This window comes from Peromyscus leucopus, chromosome 8b (assembly GCF_004664715.2).
Source record: "Peromyscus leucopus breed LL Stock chromosome 8b, UCI_PerLeu_2.1, whole genome shotgun sequence".
Classification (NCBI taxonomy): Eukaryota; Metazoa; Chordata; class Mammalia; order Rodentia; family Cricetidae; genus Peromyscus; species Peromyscus leucopus.
Genome location: NC_051086.1, coordinates 98,892,951 through 98,900,562, shown reverse-complemented (window position 1 = coordinate 98,900,562; position 7,612 = coordinate 98,892,951).

The window sequence follows — 7,612 nt, the reverse complement described above, 5'->3', positions numbered from 1 at the left end:
ATGCGGGCATCGCGGCTGTGGAGGCTAGTGCCCTAGGGTGTGGATGGCTGCACCCACTGTCCAGAGGCAGAGAGGATGAGCCCGCGGGTGAAGAGCTGTGCCCGCACCCTGTGGCACCTGGCTTGGTGGGATGTGTCTTATGGAAAAGTCCCCTTGGTGTTGGCCCACTAACAAACCACGCCTGAGGCATAAACCCAGAATCTAGGTCAAAATGGATGGACCCAGACTGCCTGCCAGGCTAGCACCACCCAGGAGAGTCTACCGTGGCCCCAGGTTGCATTTGACTTAGGTTAGTTGTGGATGTGGGTCAACACAGTCAAGCTTACTTAAAACATTCTGAGGGCCCTCTAGATGGCACGTCCTGTAAGGGAGCTTGTCCTGTAAGGGAGCTTGTCCTGTAAGGGAGCTTGCGATCAAGCCTTACTTGAGAGTAATTCCTGAAACAATTCCTGAGACCCACGTGGTGGAAAGGCCAGAACTGACTCGCAAATGTTGTCCTCTGATCTCCACATGGGCACCCTAGTACATATGCATAATACATAAAAGTAATTTTTTAAAGTAAAATATTTTTGAGGGGGAGGAGGGGGTTGGAGTTAAGAGCTCAGGAGTTAAGAGCACATGCTACTTTGGCAGAGGACCTGAGTTCAGTTCCCAGCATTGATATCAGGCAACTCACAACTGCCAGTAACTCTAGCACCAGTGAACGGATGCTTCTGACCTAGGCTCCTACACACACCATCACCACCACCACCACCACCACACCACCACCACCAACAACAACAACAACAACAACAACAACAACACACACACACCATTAAAAACGAGTCTTTGAGCCGGGCGGTGGTGGCGGTGCACGCCTTTAATCCCAGCACTTGGGAGGCAGAGGCAGGCGGATCTCTGTGAGTTCGAGGCCAGCCTGGTCTCCAAAGCGAGTTCCAGAAAGGCACAAAACTACACAGAGAAACCCTGTCTCAAAATAAATAAATAAATAAAAATTTGTCATTCCTTTAAATGATAAGTTTCTTAATTAATTAATTCATTTATTTATTTTATTTATTTATTTTTAGGCAGTGTTTCTCTGTAGTCCTGGCTGTCCTGGAAGACCAGTCTGGCCTTGAACTCAGAGATCCCCCTGACTCTGCCTCCTAAATACTGGGATTAAAGGCATGTGCCACCACCCAGCTTGTTTATGTTTTTTTTTTCTGGGTTGGAGAGTTTCTTGAAATTAAAAAGCAAACAAACACCCCCCCCCCCCAAAAAAAAACTGCATCGCACAGTTCTCCACTGTGAACTTTGTAGATGACAGCATCACTTTGCAATGTCAAAAGGCTCACCAGGTGGCCAGGTGACCGGTGGAACAATGGATAAACAGTTCCAATTGCTCATAACAGTAGCAACAGTTCTACACTGGGTCTGGGTGGAACAATGGATAAACAGTTGCAATTGTTGGTAACAGTAGCAACAATTCCAACTCGAGTGGAACAATGGATAAACAGTTGCAATTGTTAGTAGCAACAATTCCACAACTCGAGGAGCCCAGTGGAAAGTTTCCTCCCCTCAGGAGGCCTGGGCAAAGCAGAATTCTAGTCCTAAGGCTTTCTTCTTCAACCTGCCTAGCTTCTGGGAGTCTGGTGTTTCCGTCCTCATTGTGTCCCCTGGATGGTGCTGGAATTCTTCCTGAATATAGTGATGTGCTTTGTGTTGTCTGTCTCCACTAAAGCTGAGCCCAGAGGCCCTGCAGAGAGCAGAGAGGGAGATTCTGTGGGGTTCCAATTCAGGGAAGAAGCTGGAAAAGTCAGCACTCCCATCCCTTGGGGCTGTGGTGGCTGCCTGGCATACACCCAGAGGCAGAGCACGATGTCACCCGTGCCTCGGGACTGGTTTCCTGGGCTTCCCCCAGGAGCTTGTGTTAGGGATAGTTATTAATAAACAGCAGCAGGAAGCAGCCGGCAGCCCCGAGTTTGATAAATATATAATCCAAGCTAAGCTTGGAACCCAAAGTCTCTTGCAGGGGGTCCCCAGCTTTGCCCAATTCTCTGGCCCCAGCAGCCTCGGAGACTGGCCAGTTTGCAAATGGGTGGTATGGAACAGAGAACTGGCTGTGAGTTCAGAGTGTTTCCTACCTGTTCATTTTGTTCTGAGATGGAGAGCCAAGACTGATAGTCCAGACTGGCCTCAAACACACAATCCTCCTGTCTCAGCCTCCCAACTGATAAAATTACAAACATGTGCCACCACTTCCCACTCAGCTAGCATTTTAGACCCTGGATAGACTCTTTGGGTCACTCAGGAAGGTCTCTGCTCTGTTGGGCTTTGTCTAGTTTTTTTTTTTCTTTGTTATTCCTCCACATCTGTAAACCCCACCCAAGATGGCCCATCGTGACTGATGAGTAAAACATAAGCAGATTTGGAGGCAGGAATGGCTGTGTCTATGTGTAATCCCCGCACTCAGGAAGCTGAGGCAGGAGAATTGTAGTGAATTTGAAGCCAGCCTGGCTTACATAGAGAGACCTCATCTCAAAACAAATCACTTCAGAGCTAGAGGTCTCAGTCCATCTAACATGGAGTCTCATCTCGAAGTCATATCCACTTGCAAACATTCTCTTCTGTACTGAAGCTGTAGTCATTATTTTTCAGTTATTGTAACCAAACTCCTGACAAGAGAAACTAAAAAAAGGTTTGTTTTGGCTCAAAGTTTGGGAGTTCAGTTCAACATGCAGGGCCAGGCACACACCTTTAATCCTACACTTGAGAGGCAGAGGCAGGTAGATCTCTGTGGGCTACAGAGCAAGTCCCAGGATGGCCAGGGCTGTTACACAGAGAAACCCTGTCTCAAAAAACCAACAAAACGAAAAAGAAGAAAGAAAATAAATGGTGGTGGCTGTTGCATGAGGCAAAAATTATATCCACAATAAGGAAGCAGAGGAGGAGGAGTGGGAGGAGGAGGAAGAAGAGGAGGAGGGGGGGAAGGAAGAGGGGGGAAGAGGGGGAGGATGAGAAAGAGGAGGAGGAGTAGGGGGAGGAGGAGGAGTGGGGGGAGGAGGAAGAAGAGGAGTAGTGGGGGAAGGAGGAGAGGGGAAGAGGGGAAGGATGAGAAAAAGGAGCAGGAGGAGTGGGGGGAGGAGGGAAAAAGGAGGAGTGGGGAGGAGGAGGAGTGGGGGGAGGAGGAGGACAGGGGAGGAGAAGGAGGGAATATGTTTAGCTCACTTTTTCCTTATCTGGTCCTGAACTCCAGCCCTTGGGGATGGTGCTGTCCACATTCGTGGTGCTTCCTCTCTACTCTGGTAAACCTTTCTGTTAACATCTTCCGACTCAGAGGTGAGTTTCCACACTGATTCTGATGCTAACCCCATTACACCCATCACTAACTCCCTTCTCCCCCTCTAGGGGATGTGGATGAAGCTCATGGCAACACCCTGTCCTGTTTTCATGAGAGTTCTCAGACTGGGCAGTGTTGGGATGCTGCAGCTATCAAGGGTCACTATGAGCCGACTTGAGCTCAGACTTTCTGAGTTTGTTGAAATCTTCACCCACTTACTTACAAGCCCTGCCTTTGCTAATGGAAAAGCCACCGTGGTTGATGTATGATTGCATGTCTACACAGTGGGCAGGCACACGTGTGCAAATGTGTACAGAAATATGCTGTACAGCACCTGGCTGCCTCACACTTCCCCTTGGGGTCTCAGCTTGTCAGTGTCTCATGTAGGGCACCTGAGAGCTTCTCCCTATAGTCCTGAGAATCTAGGACCTTTCCTCCTGTTATCTCTCCCATAATGCCCTGTATTCCTTAAAAATGTCACCCCAGGGGGCTGGAGAGGTGGCTCAGAGGTTAGGAACACTGGTTGCTCTTCCAGAGGTCCTGAGTTCTCAACAACCACATGGTGGCTCATGACCATCTCTAATGAGATCTGGCGCCCTCTTCTGGTGTGCAGGCATACACATAGGCAGAACACTGCATACATATTTTTAAAAAAGTCACCCCAGAGGCTGGGGATGTTGGTCAGTTGGTAGAGTGCTTGCCTAGCACTCATAAAGCCCTGGCTTCCATCCCCAGCACTGCATAAACAAGCACGGTGGTGTGCACCTGTAATTCTAGCACTCAGTGGGATTAGGAGTTCAAGATCATCCTCAGCTACATAGAGAGTTCAAGACCAGCCTGGGCTGCATGAGACCCTGTCACAAAGCAAAACAAAACTTCATTCTTTTGCCACCATCGTGTGAGTTCTAGCCCTCGGAGGGTGGGCTCAAATCTGTTTTGTTTTTTTTTTTAACACTCCATGGCAAGGACCCAGCTCAAAGCTGAGCAAAGTTACTGTTAGCCAGGCAGTAAGCACCCCACTTGGATTTATTCCTGTCCCATCTGTAAATTCCCTGTTGTCCTTGGCTCCCAGCTCAGTCTCTCAGCTCATCAACAGACCCTAGCACTCAGAGATGCTTCTCTTGACTTGGTTAGGGATGACTGACTATCTGACCCTGGGAGGGCACTAGCAGTCATCCCCTGTTTCAGCATTGTGCCCATTCCATCAAGCCTAGGGGCCGCTTTATTTGGTTAAAGATGAAGGGTGACAGGGTTTTCCCTCAGCACCCTGCTCTGGGACCCCAGCACCCAGTGGCCTCATGGAAGAAATGGTGGGCAGCTTGACCTGGTAGTCACAGGGTTGTGGAGGCTGCAGTGACACTATCACTGGCAGAGGACGGGGACATATAACTGTGTGGACACAGGGGTCTGGCCACCTTTCATGCAGCTTACTATGGCTCTCCATAACTAGCCTGGAAATGGCATTTCCAGACCCTCTTTTGACCTCTGTGGGCACCAGGCATGCCTGTGGTACATGTATACATAAGCAATACTCATGCCATAAAATAAAAATAATAAATCTTTTTATTTATGTATGTATTTTTTATTTTCATAAGGCAGAGAATGTATAGCAGTACATGTGGCTTGTGGCTGCATCAGCACGTATGTGAGGCTGCTTGCTCACAGCTGGATGGACCAGGAAGCAGAAAAGGGAGGTGGATACAGGCATTGGGTGGCTTTCCCATGTTTCCCTTTTCATTCACTCTGAGACCTGAGTCCATGGGATGGTGCCACCCACATTCAAGGAAGGTCTTCTCTCAGTTACACCTTTTTGAAAACACCCTCATGGAAAAATCTAAAATTATGGCTCTTAGGTGATTCTAAATTTAGTCAAGTTGACAGTGAAGACTGTAAGCATTGCAGCCTGGATGGAAAGGGGTCTGGGAAAGGGATCCTAGCAGTCAGAAGTCAGAGTTACTGTAAGTGTAGCAGCCTACAGCTCTGTTCAAAAAAAAAAAAAATCCTCCCGGCAAGGGGAGGATTTCCCAGAGAAGTTGTTACAGCTCTGCTCAGGTCTGGTGAAGTGTTCCAGCCCTGCTCCACCTAAGCACTTAAGGGAAAGTTTCCCCAGCGAAAGTGTTACAGCTCAGGTTAGGTCCCCCAGAGTGTAACAACTCTGCTTCACTAGGGGAAAGTCCCTTCCCATCCCGAGTCTCCTCCCCATCCCCAGAGCAGAGTGTTTCAGTTCTGCTCTGCTCTAGCTCCAGCTAAAGTTGTTATTTCTCTGCTCAGCTCCACTCCTGTACAAGAAGGTCCTCACCCAAATCTCAATCAAGAGATTTATTGGGAGGGAAGATTCCAGGAGGGTGGCTGCCTCTAGGGTAAGGCCTCAGCAAACTGAATGAGGTAGTACAGAGCTTATATAGGGTTCCTTGCAGGGGGTGTGGGGTAAGGGGGGGTGGGGGGTGGGCCAGAAATGGGGTAGAGTTTTTAGAGTGGCTTGGGATGGGTGGGTTTTTGTGCTCAGGGACTGGTAGGATTTAGTGCTCAGGGGGCTCAGGGATTGGTGGGATTTCAATCCCTGTTCCCAAGTCAAGGTCAGGGTGTTTTTCCTGGGCCCTTTTCATCCTACAAAGATTGACCACCACAGAGGGAACTGGGCAATAGCTGTCAGGTGCACGAGGCCAAAGAAGGTCATTGTGGTAAGGCTGGCACCGGGGACACCATGTGCACAGAGCTCTCCAGCCCCTTGCCCAGCACTGTCCGCAGGCTTTTGTCTCCCCACAGTTCATTCTGGAATGCCCTCCTGTCACAGTGGTACCCACAGGAAAGGATTTTCGGGCCCTAGCAGGTGGCCCACTTTTGCTAGCACAAGACGAAGGCCAACATTCCAGAATGGCCAAAGAATGTTCTTCTGCCTTGAGCGCAGAGTGGCAGCCCCTCACAGCGGCCCATCAGTGCCCAAGTCAGCAAGCAGCTGCCTTTTCCCCCAGAGCACTCCATTTGATGGATTTTGCTCTCCACATTGGGTTGCTGCACCCTGACTCCATCTCATTTTGCTTGTTTGTGTGAGAGTCTCTTGTAGCGCAGGGTGGCCTTGAACTTGGTACGTAGAGACTGTGAATGTCTGATTCTTCTGCCTCTTCTTTTTGAGTGCTGGAATTGCTGGTGTGCCACCCACCACCTAGTTTCTCTAGTGCTGGGGATTGGATCCAGAGCTGAGGCAGGCTCTACTTCAGCCTTCTCCTGACATTTTGGACAAGACCATTCTTTGTGGTGGAGGTCTAGAATCCTGATAACCCTAGAATGCTGAGCAGTACAATACCCAGCTTTTTCTGTGTGAAATGCCAGGAATAACTCACTTACCAGGTGTGTTAATTCAAAATGTCCCAGATGTTGCCAGTGTGGCAAAATCCATCCCACAGGGAATCACACCTTTGAGAAGAGAGTCCCTTAGGGCAGCATGGGTGGTCCCCGTGTCTCCTTCCATCTTCTTATGGTGAGGAGCCTTCTGCTTCCTCCAGTACCCTTTGCCTGCTGCTGCAGCAGCAGGTAGGGAGCAGGGCCCCTGCTGAGCCCACTGTTGAGGCTGGAGGGAGGAGCCCAGAGTTCAGGGTGTGTGGTACATGCTTATGGATCAGGAACAACCCTGAGCTGAACTCTCAGCTCTATCGTTTGCTTTTACAAGACCCAGCAAGTTCCTCTGCTCTCTGTCACCTGCTACACTGGGGATGTGTGAGTGGAAGGATTCTTGTGAAGATTGGACCCTCAGTGAACATGAACAAGGACTACTGACATCAAAGTCTAGCCAAATGCAACAACTCTATGTTCCCTCACTGTTTCGGGCAAAAGGAATGACCCATGTCTTCCCTTCACAAAATATCCCAATGCTAGTATGTGGAGGTCAGAGGTCAACTTTGAGTGCCATTCCTTAGGATGGCATCCATCTTATTTTGAAACAGCGTCTCTCACTGATTCATCTAGGCTGGCTAGGCCGTGAGCCCCAGGGACTGGGCTGCCTCCACCCCTCTAGGCTAGGATTGCAAGTACATGGTGTCATGCCTGACTTTCGTACTTTGGTTCTGGGGGATCAAACTGGGGTTCTCCTGCCTGTACAGCAAGATCTGCACTGACTAAGCTAGCTAGCTCCCAGGCCTTTGTTCTGTTTTTTTATTTGTTTTGTTTTTGAGACATAGTTTCTCTGTGTAGTCCTGGCTGCACTGGAGCTCACTTTGTAGATCAGGCTGGCCTTGAACTCACAGAGATCCATCCTACCTTCCAGGTGCTGGGATTAATGGCATGTACCACCATGCC